At 51.6% G+C, this 15,639-nt stretch overlaps 1 pseudogene; it reads right to left on the bottom strand.

The window, feature by feature from the left end:
- Window positions 1-15,639, bottom strand: part of LOC101993945 — a 28,604-nt pseudogene that overhangs the window by 12,496 nt on the left and 469 nt on the right.

Here is a 15,639-nt window from a genome sequence, read left to right as displayed (position 1 = left end):
AGTGCTGGGATTAAAGGTGTGCGCCACCACTGCCTGGCGACATATGTTTATCTTGGTACACATGCTATCGCACACGGTGGGTTTCTCCTGTTTGTGATCTTAGTGACGGGATGCTGTGTTGAGACGCGAACTCTGGATCTTGTCTGGGGCGTGCTGTACCCCAAGTCACTGAGCTGTCCACCCAGCTCTCCCTTTCCTGTTCTTCTCTTCCTTCATTCCTTGGAGATTGATCCCAACACCTCCTGCACGCTAGGCAAGTGTCCCGTCACCCCGTCAAGCTACCCCCCAGGACCCTTTGCTGTGTTTTCCCTATGGTGCTAACCCTCTCCAGCCATCATGCTAATTTGAGCAGGGCATCCTGACAGGTGACAACGAGGCCAAGTTCACCTGATTTTCCCTTCTCAGCCTGGCACATTCCATCGGCTCTGCACTGGATTCCACCCTGGAAGAAAAGGCATTCGGGAGTGTAGATTCCTCTTCTCTCCCCAAGATGTGCTTAGTGTAAGTGAATAGCCAGAGTAGGGGAGGCACCTGAGCGGGAGGCTTGTAATGGGGTCTCTGGCCGTTGATGTTACAGGAGGAATGTCTTCCTTCCAAGTCTAAAAGTGTGCCCTGGTGTAGATGGGAAGCGTGAGTTGGGGTGGAGCACCCCAACCTCAGACTCACTTTTAGCTCCCTGAGTCAGGTACCCCCACTTCTAGTTGAGACCTAGAAGGATCTAGGAAGACAAGTTATACTTATACCTCATGAGCTGATGGATGACATCAGGGAGAAGGGATGAAAATTGGGTTCTTTGCTAGGACTTGGAAGGTGTACCCAAGTTCTGATATCTATCTGTTCTATATGTAAAAACTGAGATGCATACAGAAACCCGTTCTTGCCCCTGAAGCTGTTGTACCTCATGGTTAGGGATGCCTCAGCACTGACTGAGTAGACACACTGGGACCCTTGCCACAGCCCTTAGGAAATACACTGAGCTCCTTGCCCAGGCTCTTTGTCTCAGCTCTGAGGAGATGTGCTGGGCCCTTTGCCCAGGCCCCTTGCCTCAGCACTGAGTAGATTTACTGGGCCCCTTGCCACAGGTCTGAGAAGACACACCAGGCTCCTTGCCTATACTTATGGAATGGTTGTAAATGAATAAACTTCAAGCAAGTGAGGTCCTGGCAATTCCCAGTGCAGGGGGAAACTGGGAAAGGTGCAGCTGGAAGGCCTGTCTGTCCTCTGTCCACCCCTCCTGAACTGGGAGGAGGATGCACACTTGTCTCTCTGAGGATGGTGCAGCCATCAGTGGCTTGTTGGAAGGCTCCCTCAACACCAGCCGCTGCACTTCCCAACTCTGTCTGGCTTGTGCTGTTGCCAGGAGGCAGGGAGAGGCAGTTACTCACTTCCTGAGGCCAGTGCACTGGCTGGGGCCTTTCCAAGCTGGGAAGTATTTCGTGGGGGTATACAGAGCTTGTTCCTGGCATCCTCTGGCTTGCTCCTAAGCCTGACAGAGCTCGGGAATTCCAGGGAGCCAATCTACCTGCATCCTCATGCCTTCTTTTCTCTCACGCTCAGGCTCTCCACCCAGCTGCCTGACTATCTTGGCGAGAGGCCACCCCAGCCCCTCTCCCTCCTCCATCCTCTTTATCTGAGGCCAAGGCTCAGGAAGAGGAACCCCTCAAGATAGTGGTGGAGCACAGCTTAGATGGGATCTTCTGGGGACTTCTTTAAGGACTCGAGGGGCCTAGAACAGAGAAGGCAGGGGTAATCAGTTGGTGTGTTTGAGGATGCGAAGGGGTGGGTGCCTGAAGGAACTGTTTCTGCCTATTTCCCCTCCCGATTACAAATCCAGACTTTGTCTTCTCTACCACCAATGAGCAGTGTCATAATGGTTGATGCACAGCAGGCAGGAGTCCTTTATGATTACCCACTTTCTGCCTGTCCATCTACTGGCCAGATGGCTCCTTCATTGCCCAGGTCCTCTTGCTCTTTGCATCCACTGTTCCCTCCCCTGCATTCCCTTCCCAACACTTTTTGGTCCTACACAATGACCCCCGCCATCTCTGGACTGTGCCTCTGTCTATGTCCTCTCAGGTACCAGAACTAGTCACGAGTCAGGGTCCTCCTGCCCTCTGGCCACTTGTCATTGGTGATTTAATATACACACCCCCAGTCCTTTCAGAGTGCGACAATCAGCTCTGCCGGTTGTGAGATTAGATAAGAGAGCTGATCGAAGGCCACCAGCAAAGCAGCAGGCAGGTGGCTGGGGGTAGACTACACCAAGGCCGGCCTTGACCTCAGCCCATGGGAGGCTTGGAACCACAAGTCCCCATGGGAGCAGTGAGGCTAGGAACACATCCATCAGGGGCTGCCGGGCAGCCAGAAGGCAGCCACCAACCCCACTGCATCACATCTCATTTTTGGAAGGAGTGCAAAGCACTCCTTTGAGGAGTTGTAGACCACCTCGGCTGGTCACTCAGTCTAGGGTTGTAACCCGCCTGGCTGATCAGTTATTCCAGGGTTCCGGAGAGGCGCTATTTGGAAGATATGGGCGGGAGAGAAGAAGGAGGCCATGCTACGTTTGTCAGAGCCTCCGTTTACTAGAGTCATGGTTACAGCTTATATAGGATGAGGAATTTGGGGGGCAGGGGCATGGGCAGGAAGGAATCTTGCAGGGATGGTTCCAGCCGGTTGCGAGGTCCTTGGCCAGGAGGTTATGATTGGTCAGGTCAAGATTCCTAGGCCAGGAGTTCACAAGTTGACACACCTAGTTCTCTAGATAATTGGAGTGTGGGGCGGGTTCCGCTAACAGATAGCTCTCTATTTACAGATAATTGGGTGTGGGGTAGGCTCTGCCAATAAAACAATTCTCAATACAATTGAGAAGTGGGGTTCTCTGCAAATTCCTTAGGACAATGGTTCCTACAATAATTTTTGGGGAGAAATGGCTCCTGACGAGGAGTGGGCTTTCAGTCGGGTTCAGTTGAATTCACAAAGTTGGCAAAGGCCTTGTTCCCCAACACTCCACCAGCCCCGAGGGGCACGGCGCTCACTAGCCAGTCACCCCATGCTTCTGCTCATCAGCAAGCTCCTGTCTACAGAATCACCTGTTCTGTACATCCCATACATGGGGACCTACATGCCTCAGCTCCTCAACAAGCTGGATTTGAAGTCCAGCCTTATCTTAGTAACTATTGGGTTCCAACCTTTTCATGACTGAATAATGTTCCGTGGTGTGGTCACTCCCCCCTCAAGCTGCTCGCTCTGACTGTGGTGGCCGTCCACCTGGGAGGCGCTGCTCAGCCCAGCTTCAGTTCTCTGGTGCTGTGTTCAGGCAGCTCCCGAGGTCAGCCTAGGCTTAACTTTGGGAGGAGCCGTCAACCTGTTCTCCATCATTTTGGTCCCACCAGCAATACACTTCTTTTATCTGTCAATCACAGGTAGGGAAGTGGCCTGCTGATTCTGGAAGGATGCTCTGACCAAGGGGATGCTGGGGTTTCTCTCAGTCTTCTCCATCAATATTCTTAGGTAAGAAGACCCTCGTGGCTGTCTGAGGTCTGCTCCCACAATAGATGCAATCACCTTACTGCTGACCAGAGAGGGTGGGTAATCTGCCTGAGGCTGCCCAGCTCACTGGTGGTTGAGGTGAAGCAGGACCTCAGGCCTGCTGATCTAGTGCTCTGCCTGCCCCCGAGAGTGGGTCTCTGTCCTCACATGTACTTTCCTGGGCATGCTGGGACTGATTTCCTGGGCATGCTGGGACTGATTTCCTGGGCATGCTGGTCTTCCACTCTTCCTCTCACTCCCCGGTAGATCTTGATTTAGCCCCCTACCCCCACCCCGCTCAAGGCCTGGGCCTCCCTGGGAGAGAAGTGCTCTAGATACATAGCATTCCTCTGTCGGAGAGGTGAGGTCACAGGGCCCACAGGCTGGCGGTGGGGGGCTCGGCCAGCCAGGTGCCCTTCATGGCTGAGCGATTCCCTCCACTTCACCTTCAGCTGCCTTCTGAGTGTGTTTGTAGCAGTCCCTGGATGGGCAGCTCACACACGGGCATCCCCCAGCCCCCAGCCCTGGACAATGCACCCTCATTGTCCAGTTCTAAATGGGGAGCAATTTGGTCCAGCCGTGTCCTGCCAGGTTGCAGGTATTGCCACCGTGGGAACCGCTCTCAGGTGGGAACTGGGGCTCACAGTGGCCAACAACGTGGGCTCAAGTCACCACAGCCACCAACTGCTCACAGTGGCCAACAACCCGAGCTCATGTCTCCACAGCCACCAATGACCAGGATTCAGTTACTGTTGTCAGGGGTCTTCTAGTGGACCTAGCTTGTTTCCCATGGCCCCTCCTGCCTCCCACTCCCTTCCACATAGCTGCTGAAGTGATTTTTCTGTTCTTTTCTTTCTTCCTTCCTTCCTTTCTTCTTTCCTTCCTTCTTTTCTTTTCTTTCTTTTTTTTTTTTCTGAAACAGGGTCTTCTCATGTAGCCTAGGCTGGTCTTGAATCCAATGTGTGGCCAAGAAAAACCTGAGTGATAGGCTAATAGGTGTGCTCCACCACAGCCGGTTCATGCAGGGCTGGGAATCCAACCCAGCACCCATGCATACTAGCCGAGCTCTTTACCAAATGAACAACATTCTCAGTCTCTGAAGAGATGGTTTTAATATTCTTTTTTTTTTCTAACAAACACATATGGCAATTAGGATTTGCGGTGTCCAGTTCTATGGGTTTTGACAGATGTAGAGTTCTGGGTCTGCCAGACTTGCTCCAAATACAATACTTAGTCCCTCTAGGTTGGGGCTTTTATGTCCCCCATGCAGTGAACTCCTCCTGGTAGCAAACACTGCTCTACTTCCTGTCCAGAGGAGTTTTCAAGATGGCCAACCATCTTCCTGTGGTTTCATGGCCCTGAGCATATGACCTGAGCCTCCTGTGCTGGCATGCTATAGGGTCTGAACCCTGGTGTCCTCTGCCTCAGTCTCTAGGCCTTGTGCCACCTGACTGCCCACAGCACATGGGCACTTGCTGACTCGGTTGAGAGTGGTTTCTTCTGGTCTCGGCTGCCAAGACCAATTTCTCTTTAGCTGCAGCCTCCAGAGTCTGGATGCCATCCTGGCTTGGGAGATGTTGCCCCTTCGGCATGCCCAACACAGACACCCACCATGTGAATTGGTGTGCTGCACCGGGTGCCTGCTTGTTCACTCATTTGCCATGAACTTGCACCTCTGTGAGGATGAGGACAGGGTGCACCTGTGATCTGCCCATCTGTAGGTCACCCAGATGGCTGCAGACAGCAGTGAACCCAGTTTCTGCTTGACCCCGTGCAAGCATTCTTTCTTTAGACCTTTTAGTCTTCCCCAAACTCCTACCCACCTATCCCTCAGTCCATCCATCCATCCATCCATCCATCCATCCATCCATCCATCCATCCATCCGACAGACACACGCATGTATGCACACACACACACAGACATACACACACACACACACACACACGGCTACCTCAGCTCCTGCTGCCATATGCCCTCACAGAGTGCCCTGTGGTGGGACACCTGTCTCTACAGGAGAACGCCATTGGCACTCCAGGCTTTAAAAGGAGGAGAGTAATTCCCGTTCCTGTGTGTCTTCCTTTTGGAAGCCTCAAGATGGGAGTGGCAATAGGGTTGCTGGTTTCAGGGTACAGAAGGGATGGGACCACCCAAGGAGAGTGGGTGCTAAGATAACCAAGAAGTCCCAACCTCCAGAGGCAGGGCCTCTAGAAAGGTTTCTTGTGGGAGAGATAATCAATAACGGGGGTGAGGAAGCATGGAGCCTCACACTGCAGTTATGTGTGACACAGCAGGGGGTCTGGGAGAGCCCCTGAGAGAGGATGGGGTGTGGAAGTCCTGGTGAACAAGAGAGACGGCTGAAGGTCACCCCCATCCTGTCCTCCAGGCTGGGTCAGGGAAGTAGTAGTGCTGGGAGGATGGGGGAGGGGCGCTCTGGGGCCCCACTTTAGGGTAACATTGAGCAAGCACTTCCTGTTGATCCTGCCTCATAAATAGATACTACCTTCTTAAAGGTCCGGTCAAAAACCTAGAGGGCTGAGGTGGGAACTGACCCAAGGCTCTTTGATGCCAGAAATAGCCAGGGTCCCCCAAGTAGCCTAGACAGGTGGGTGGTAACAGGCACTTCCGGGCTCCAGGCTAGGCACTCTTCCCAGACCTGAAATGACTCAGAAAAAGAGAAGGTGACCTCCTCCTCCTTCCCCAGGAGGTCGCTTTTTCATTCTGGGGTTTATTGACATTCTGAGCAATAGAATGGAAGAATGGATGACATCACATGGAGCCTGGTGAAGGGGAAGTGTTCTGAGTGAGTCACCAGTGGGTCTCTTCCATTAGGTGCTTACAGAATGCTGGGAGGCAGCACTGTGTCTCTGGGGTTTCCGCAGTAGTCCAGTGCTCATGGCCAAGGGTGAAGTTGAGTGACCAGAGGGGCTTCCTAGAAGCCTGGACTGGAGTCCATGCTGGCGGGAACATTATTCTAGAACCTCCTTAGATCTAATCCCGTGCAGGTATGCCTGTTTCCTCGTGTGCTGAGGAGCCCAAGGGTGGCACTGGGTGCCATGCTGTCCCCAAAGCATGAAATCAGGGACCACTTGATGCCACCATCTGAGGAGGGCTCCTGGGGCATCCATTTCTCTTAATGGTTTTGGCTCCCTTCCAACTGGGGAATCCCGGTCACCTGTGTGTACCCAAGTGTGATAGAAGCTGGGAGAACATTACCAGCCTTCAAGACTTGTCAGATGCAAAATCTGAGTTCAGAAAACATGCAGAGAAGTGAAGGAGACCAACAAGAAAGGGGTCTGACCGCCTTGTAGACACCCCAAGCTTGGATCATTCATGACCACAACTCCTGCACCTGACATAGGAACTCTATGCTTCTTAAAATTATTAGTGTGTGCGTGTGTGTGTACATGTGTGTGTGTGCATGTAGTAGAAGCCATAGGGCAATCTTGACCATTCTTAAGGTGTAAGATGGAATCCCAGAGTTGTTTTGATTTGTCAGCAATTTCTTAATTAAGGTTTGATAGGGAAGAACAACGCTCATTGTGGGTGGTACCATCACTGAACTGGTGGCCCTGGGTTCTGTAAAAGCAAGCTGAGCAAACCATGAGGAGCAAGCCAGTGAGCAGCACCCCTGCATGGTCTCCACATTAGCCCCTGCCTCCAGGTTTCTGCCCTGTTTGAGTTCCTGTCCTGACTTCCTTCGATGATGAACAGCAATACAGAAGTATAAGCCAAGTAAATCCTTTCCTCCCCAACTTGCTTTTGGGTTATAGTGTTTTATCAGAGTCATAGAAGCCCTATTGGTACCAGTTGGTACCAGGATAGTGGGATATTGCTATGACAGACCTAACCATGTTGTTTTGGGGAGGACTGTGGAAGGACTTTGGAACTTTGGGTTAGAAAAGTCCTTGAGTGTTGAGAGCTCAGTGGGCTGTTCTGTGGGAGCTTGAAAGACAGGAATGTTGAAAGCAGGGCAGACAATGGAGGTCTGGCTTGTGGAGTTTCAGAGGGAAGCAAAGACTCCACCAGGCCTTTTGTGTGAAGAATCTGTAGTTCTGGTTAGCTGGGTTTAAGGGATCAGCTGTGATTAACAGGATACAGAGCCACTAAAGTGAAGCCTTTGCTTCGCTGGGACAGTTGATGCTGGTCGGCAGGAGCAGAGAAATTAGCAGTATGAAGAAGAGACCAGCAACACAGAGGTGGAATCTTCTGGGAAGTGTTTCCTGAGAGTCAGCACAGAGAAGCTGTGCTCCAGAGGTGGCCAAGGTTGTACCTTGTGCTGGCAGCTGAGCTTGGTAACGTGTAAGAGTCACCCGGGTGGTATTGGCTTTGAAGACTTAAAGGGGTCATGGAGAGCAGCTGAGGCTTGGCACTGTGAGAGGCCAGGAGGGGCCATTTGGTAAAGGTGCAGCATCAGTGGCAGTTAAAGGTCCAGGACTGAAGGGGTCATGCAGGAAAGGTGAGACTTGGCACCAGGAAGAGAACCTAGGAGAGGCTATTGGTGAAAGTGCAGCTATTGCAGCAGAAGAACCCAGTGTTTGGAGATGCCAGCACCATGGGAAGACCACCCAGAACAGAGAGGTGGAGGCTGCTAAGCCTAGAAGCCAAGCTGCGTGTGCTGCAGAGGGCAGAGTCAGAGAAGTCACCCAAGCCCTTCAGAGGAGCACAGGAGATCGTGGGTGAGTCCGACATTGGATGTTGCATCAGTTACACTTTTGAGGTTTGGTTTTGCTTTGCTTTGATTATAGCTGGGCCCTGGTTCTTTCCTCTTGAAGTAGGAAATTAATTTAATTTTGATTTTTTTCTGAGCCCACAGTTGACAGATTTTGAAACTGAAAAAAAAAGAGAGACAGGGCTGGAGAGATGGCTCAGAGGTTAAGAGCACTGATTGCTCTTCCAGAGGTCCTGAGTTCAATTCCCAGCAACCACATGGTGGCTCACAACCATCTATAATGAGATCTGGTGCCCTCTTCTGGCATACAAACGTACATGGAATGAATGCTGTACACATAATAAATAAATAAATCTTAAAAAAAAAAGAGAGACATTTAAATTTCTTTCTTTTCTTTTCATTTTTTTTCCTGGTTTGTCAAGACAGAGTTTCTCTGTGTAACAGTCCTAGCTGTCCTGGAACTTGCTCTGTAGACCAGGTTGGCCTTGATCTCACTGAGATTCACCTGCCTTTGCCTCCATGAGTGCTAGGATTTAAGGCATTCACCACTACTGCAGGGCAGAGATTTTGAATTTTTAAAGAAACTGGATATTTAAAAAGGACTGAACTTTTTGGGGGGCAGGGTTAAGACAGGGTTTCTCTGTGTAGCCCTGGCTGTCCTGGAACTTACTCTATAGACCAGACAGGCCTTGAACTCAGAGATCTTCTTGCTTCTGCCTTCTGAGTGCTGGGATTAAAGGTGTGTACCACCAACACCTGGTAAGAACTGAACTTTTAATGTGTTTGAATTTATAAAAACTGTGGGACTTTTAAAGGTTTTTTTTTTTATGTTTTTAACATGAGATCTTGGGGATGAATGAGAAAGGAGAGGTTCTAGCTTAATGGTGATGTGTTCGCGTGTCAAATTGACAAGGGTCAATTGTGCTGGACTGTGTTATGTCAACTTGACACAAACTGAAGTCATCTGAGAGGAGGGGTCCTCAGTTGGGAAAATGCCTTCTTAAGACCTGGGCTGTAGACAAGCCTGTAGGGCAATTATTAGTGATTGATGGGGGAGTGTCCAGCTCATTGTGGGTGTGGCCATCCCTGGGCTGATGGTCCTGGGTTCTATAAAGAAGCAGGCTTAGTAAGCCGTGAGGAACAAGCCAGTAAGCAGCACTCCTCCATGACCTCTGCATCAGCTTCTTCCTCCAGGTTCCTGTCCTGTTTGAGTTCCTGTCCTGACTTCCCTCCGTGGGTGTAGTGGAAGTTTAAGTGGAAATAAACACTTTTCTTCCCAAGTTGCCTTGGTCGTGGTATTTCATCACAGCGATAGAAACCCTAAGATATTTACTTACACGAATTTTATTTCTTTATTATTTTTAGAAGTCAGTTCTCTCCTTTCATGGGCTCTTGAGGGTTGAACTCAGGGCATCAGGCTCTCAAGGCAAGCTGCTGAGCCATGTCACTGCCCCTTTAGCAACATTCAGAAGGAGTTTGGGGAGCAGGAGGAGACTCAGATGTGGCAGGTCTGCCGATTTCAGCCCATTGGCGCTTTTGCTATGACGGCCACTGGCTCGGTGCTTTGCATACAGCTGCTCCCAGGGCCTCTGTCCCCACCCTTGCTGGGGCAAGAACTCCTGTCTTGTCTTATTTAGGGCCTCTATTTCTGTGAAGAGACACCATGACCACGGCAACTCTCATAAAAGAAAACATTTAATTGGGACTGGCTTACAGTTTCAGAGGGTTAGTCCATCGTGGTGAGAAGCATGGCAACATGCTTACCGGCAGACATGGTGCTGGAGAAGGAGGTGAGAGTTCTGTATCTGAATCCGCAGGCAACAGAAGGAGCCTGCGTACCACACTGGGTGTAGCATGAGCATAGAAGACCTCAAAGCCCACCCCCACAGTGACACACCTACTCCAACAAAACCACACCTCCCAATAGTGTGGCTGTCTATAGGCAAAGCATTCACACACAAGTCTATGAGGACCATTCCTATTCAAACCACCACTTTCTCTACCTGCCTGTGTCCCTCATTGCCCTTTCTCTATCCCTACGAGACTAAGCACTATGATCTATCATTTTGACATCTCTTAGGCACTGCTAAGGAGAGTTGCACAGCTCAGTGCCCCCATGCTGCTGTCCCCTGGGAACAGCCAGCCCCAGCTGGGCTTTCACTGACTTCCAGGGGTTCCCATCTAAGTGTTCTATTTTCTCCCAGACTTTCTGGCTTTCTCCTTCCCTATCACACAAGCAAGCATCATCCATGGTTATACACTTGTTCTTAGGATGTGACCTCTTGGTCCCCAGTTAGTAGTCCAGGAACCTATTCAGAAACGTAAGCCAACATTGGCATATAATGCCTGAAATTCTGCATGTTTCTTATTTTTGAGCTGAAGGCTCCTGGCTCGAGTTTACCCTTCCTGTCTCACCCTGATGTCTCACCTCTCCACTCTGGCTCTCTTTTAGTTCCAGAAAGATGCACAGACCCAGAACTTTGCTTCAGGAATGATATTTATGCTATCTACAGATGGTTACACGATAGACCAGTAGCCCAAGAGCCACTGGGGCCCTAGGAACGCCAGTTTAATGTTCAGATCACATGACGTGTACAAGTGCTGAGGCCGATGGGACTCAGTGCCAGGAACACAGGAGTTTGAGCTGACAGAATCTGTTGCATCATCCTGGAAGCCAGATGTGTGAAACCACTGTGTGGCAAGGTCCCAGGTCCCAGAGGTTGCTGGGATGGCTCTGGTCCAGTCCTCCTGGCATCTGGTACCTTCTTGGACTGTGGCAGCAGAACTCTGTTCTGTGTATGATATTCTCTGTGTGCCAGTCTGGGTCCCAATTTCCCCTAATTATAAGGACACAGTCAGAGTGCGTCTTTATTTTTACTTGATTTTTTCCACAAAAGCCTTCTCCCAAATGTTATATTCCCACACTTGGGGCATTAGTACCTTAATGCCTTTTAAAAGGCACCGTGAGTCTGTAAGAGGAAAGATATTGGGCTCCAGGAGCATGTGGGGAGGGGAGCAGTTGCTGCAGTGTGCACCTGGGAGAGCATCCACTTATTAATCCACACGAGACAGCATAGGGTATTATTTTCAAGAATTTTAAAATTTATTCTTGGAAATTCCATGCATGTATACAACTTATCTTGCTTGTATCCAACTGAAATCACCCCTCCCCTTATTGTCTGCTTTCTTTTTTCTTTTTAAAATTGTCTGAGTCCTAATAGTGCTGCCTTGCATGTACAAGCATGTGGGGGTATTCCTCGGAGCGTGGACAACATACCAACAGCTATATCCCTGAGGAAGAGTGATTTCCCCTTCTTCACCTCACCCTCTTCCCTCTGCTCCTCACCCTCTCCCCCTACTCCTACCCTCTCCCCTCTGCATCCCACCCTCTCCCCTCTGCACCCCACTCTCTCCCCTCTGCATCCCACTCTCTCCCCTCTGCACCCACCCTCTCCCCTCTGTACCCCACTCTCTCCCCTCTGCATCCCACCCTCTCCCCTCTGCATCCTACCCTCTCCCCTCTGCACCCCACTCTCTCCCCTCTGCACCCCATCTTCTCCCCTCTGCACCCCATCTTCTCCCCTCTGCACCCCACTTTCTCCCCTCTGCACCCCACTTTCTCCCCTCTGCATCCTACCCTCTCCCCTCTGCATCCCACCCTCTCCCCTCTGCACCCCACCCTCTCCCCTCTGTACCCCACTCTCTCCCCTCTGCATCCCACCCTCTCCCCTCTGCACCCCACTCTCTCCCCTCTGCATCCCACCCTCTCCCCTCTGCATCCCACCCTCTCCCCTCTGCACCCCACTCTCTCCCCTCTGCATCCCACCCTCTCCCCTCTGCACCCCATCTTCTCCCCTCTGCATCCCACCCTCTCCCCTCTGCTCCCCATATTCTCCCCTCTGCACCCCACTTTCTCCCTTCTGCATTCCACCCTCTCCCCTCTGCACCCCACCTTCTGTCCCCTCTGCTCTTGTCCTCGTCTCTCAAGCCCCCACTCTTCTTCTATGGCAGTCCCCTTGCATACTTGCTTACCACAAGGCTCTCTGTTCTAGAGTTTAAATTCCCAGGCATTGTATCCTGGCTGGTTTTTGTCCTGATGGCATCTAAAGCCTACGCCTAGTACATAGCAGATTCTGGGGCAATGGCCAGTGCATGCTAGATAATGGCTAGGCTTGGGGCTTGAGGCCTGGATCACTTTGCCTGAGGGGCTCTCTTGAGAGATGGCAAGAGGTTCTTTCCCATCTTGGAAATAAAACCCTCAATATGGCATATGGAGTCTCAGAGAGGTCAAGGGACTTGGCTTCCTTAAGTCTCTCACAGATACAGTGAGTGCTGTGGAGGTTGGAAAAATGTCACCCCAGCTAGGCCTGAGGCTCCTGTCCAGGGTGCCACCCATTTGACGCCTGTACAGCAGCTTTGTCTGTCCTGACAGCTCTCTGGAGTTCATCTCAGCAACCTCCCATAGTCACTCCTGCACAGTGGAAACAGTGCCCTGGGCTCTGAGGGCAACATGCAGTGGGCAGGACCTCCTGGCCCAAATTCTGCCTGGGCTATGAGTCCCCAGAAGCTCTTCTTCCTCTGGAAATGATTCCAAGAGGGCCTGGTGTGGGTTGTGCCAGGGCTGAGGAGTTAACAGATCAATACTGATATCCTGCGTGGGTCCCTGTAACATGTCTCCTAACTATGCCAGTGGAAACTTCTGGAATGGACTTCCTGCATCCACAGCACCCTGAGTCAGTGCTGCAGAGCCCACAGATGGAGCAGCTAGGCCACGCAGAGGGCAGATCATCCCAGCTGCCGACCCTGCCGCCTTCCCCTCCCCACCCTCAAGGTCACTCTGTGGTCTCACCACAGTCGTCTTCCTCAGGATGCTCACTTAATTCAATTTGCTTTTGCTCTGCAGGGCAACAGCAGACCAGCTCAAGGCCTTTTTCTTTCTGTGGTTAGAGGGTGGGAGGGCTCATGCAGATCCCTGGGGGCTTGGGCACTTGCTCTAGAAGGCTTCCACACGGACTGAAAGCCACAGGCCGTGGCATGGTACACGCTGGAGCAAACCACTGAGTCAGCTGGCAAGTTTTCACACCTCCCCCCCTCCCCCAGCCAAGGACAACACCCGATTATTAGCTAGCCTTCAGCATTTTCTGTTCTGTAGAATCCAGCACCCGGCTTCAGGTAACTGTCATCTCTTGAACACCTAGAACACCACTGTAAAATAGATACTGTGAGTCCTGCTTTCTCTGTAGAGAAAATGATGCTCAGACAAGCGCAGAAAGTCACCTCAAGTCACAAAACCGAAGCAGGGAGGTTCTCCTCCTCGGGTCCTGCCTGTATTGGAGTGCCCACCCGGGGTCTTCTTTCTCCTCCTCCTGCTCTGCAGGATCAGAACCTGATTTCTGAGCTCTGAGCAGTGGCCATGGCAAGACCTCAGCCGGGTGACAGGTTCAGGGGGCATGGGGACAGCGAGTGCCCTTTGAGAGAGAGGCTTCTAAGTCTGCAGAGTGTGGTGGGGGGTAATTTCTTGGGCAGTAGCCAGGCCTTCTGGGATACCCTGAGTTCCTGGGAGGAGGTTGTCAGCATGTGCACAGCAGGCCAAGATGTGCATATTAGGCACAGCTCAGCTATCACCCAGAGTGAGGGTGGCAGGGGCATGAGTTAGGTCTCTCTCTCTCCCTCTCTCCCTCTGTGTGTGTGTGTGTGTATCAGGTATATGTAGGTGCATGTAGAGAGGCCAAAAGAGAGCACTAGATTCCCCTGGAACTGGAGTTAACAGGTGGTTGTGTGGAACTCAGTGTGGGTTCTGGGGGTCTAATCTGGGTCCTCTGCAAGAGCAGCAAGTGCTCCTGACCACTGAGCCATTTCTCCAACCCCATGGGTTCATATTTTGCTCCAGCAATACCTAAGCAAACCAGCTCAAGGGAAGAATAGACTTACTTTGGTTTATGGTTTTACCTTGGTGGGGAGGGCAGAGCAGAGCTGCTCCCACCATCCTAGACAGGAAGCAGAGTGGGCCAAGGCATGATATACCCTTCCGGGATACACCCCGTGACCTACTTCCTCCAACCAGTCCCTGTCTCCCACAGTTCCACCCCCTTTCGACAGTACAGTGGATTTTGTAACCATCAATGGATCCGATTATTAACTCAGAGCCCTAACGAGCTCTGGAAACACCTTCAGTGCTCACAGATACACCTGGAGGTGTGTTTCACTAGCATCCTGAGTGTCTCCACATCGAGGCGACAATCCAAATTAACCGTCACAAAGTGGGTCAGATCCCCAGAATACATGACTCTGAGACACAGAAACTCCTGAACAAGAACTTCTGGGGTCTGTCTGTCTTCTCTGAGGTGTGCTCAGGCCACCCTACTGAGGCGAGCAATGGCACCATGTGGCCACCAACTGCTCTGGACTCCACGGCTGAAAGAGCCCTTGCAGAAGGGACACTGACTGAATCCCCAGCATGAGAGAGATTGGGCTGGGCTGTGCTCCTTCCAGAGCAGAGATGCAGGATTTGTGTACAGGGCATCTACTTAGGGGGGAGCCTGTGGAAAAGGGAAGGATACAGAGAGATGCCAGGAAGGAGGAGGCTGCGTAAGAGACCTTATGAATTAGCCATGGCCAGGGTGCCCGGAGCTGCATAGCAATGGGATCTAGTGAGGAGGGAGTGACATCATCTCAGAGACACGTGCCAGGGGACTTACAGGAAGGCATTTTCTGCACTTCCATTTCCACAAAGCCTCCAGCCCCACAGTGATCCTTTGCTGCATTATGAGTACCCCTCAGGGACCATGAGCTGCAGCCACTGTGACCCCCAGGCAGGAGGTGACAGATAGGCATAGCACAGGTGACAGCATGGCTCAGCGCCCGAGCAAGTCTGCCATGTCACCATGGCTGCTGTGAGCAGGTGGAGGTGAGGACCAAAGCTAAGTCCCTTTCAGGCTCCTGTCACCGTTCCGTCTCGTTTCCTGGCTTCCCTTCTGTCCAGGAAATCTTCAGCCTTGGCTTCTGCTGGAACTGTTGGCTTTTCTGAGACTCTAGCCCAAATTCCCTAGCACACTTTCCAAAAAAGAGAGGTGGTCCCCTTACCTCTCTGGAGCTTCACTGGTCAGTCTGTGTGCCTGTGGGTCAGACATCCCTGGAAGGCTCCAGATGCCTGTTTTGACTTCCAGAAAACTTGCTTTGAGGAACTGGGTGGATCATTCCCATCCTACCCATGGTCCTAGAGAGATGAAGGCCTTTGCCTAGGTGGGGGCACTTGGGGAGAAGGACCCATTAGACCTTAGCAGGTCCTTGCTTCTGAGACTAGATTCCCCACTGGGAGAGAGGCCAGGCGAGGGGACTTATCTGTCTCTGACTTAGGCATGAAGATCCCCACATGGCTAGGAAGTGGAAAAACACCAGAGTTGCTAGACCAGATGAATTTTATCCTAGTGACAGAACTCAG

The sequence above is a fragment of the Microtus ochrogaster genome, chromosome 1 (genome assembly GCF_000317375.1).
Source record: "Microtus ochrogaster isolate Prairie Vole_2 chromosome 1, MicOch1.0, whole genome shotgun sequence".
Classification (NCBI taxonomy): Eukaryota; Metazoa; Chordata; class Mammalia; order Rodentia; family Cricetidae; genus Microtus; species Microtus ochrogaster.
This window is presented reverse-complemented; position numbering and strand designations above follow the sequence as displayed.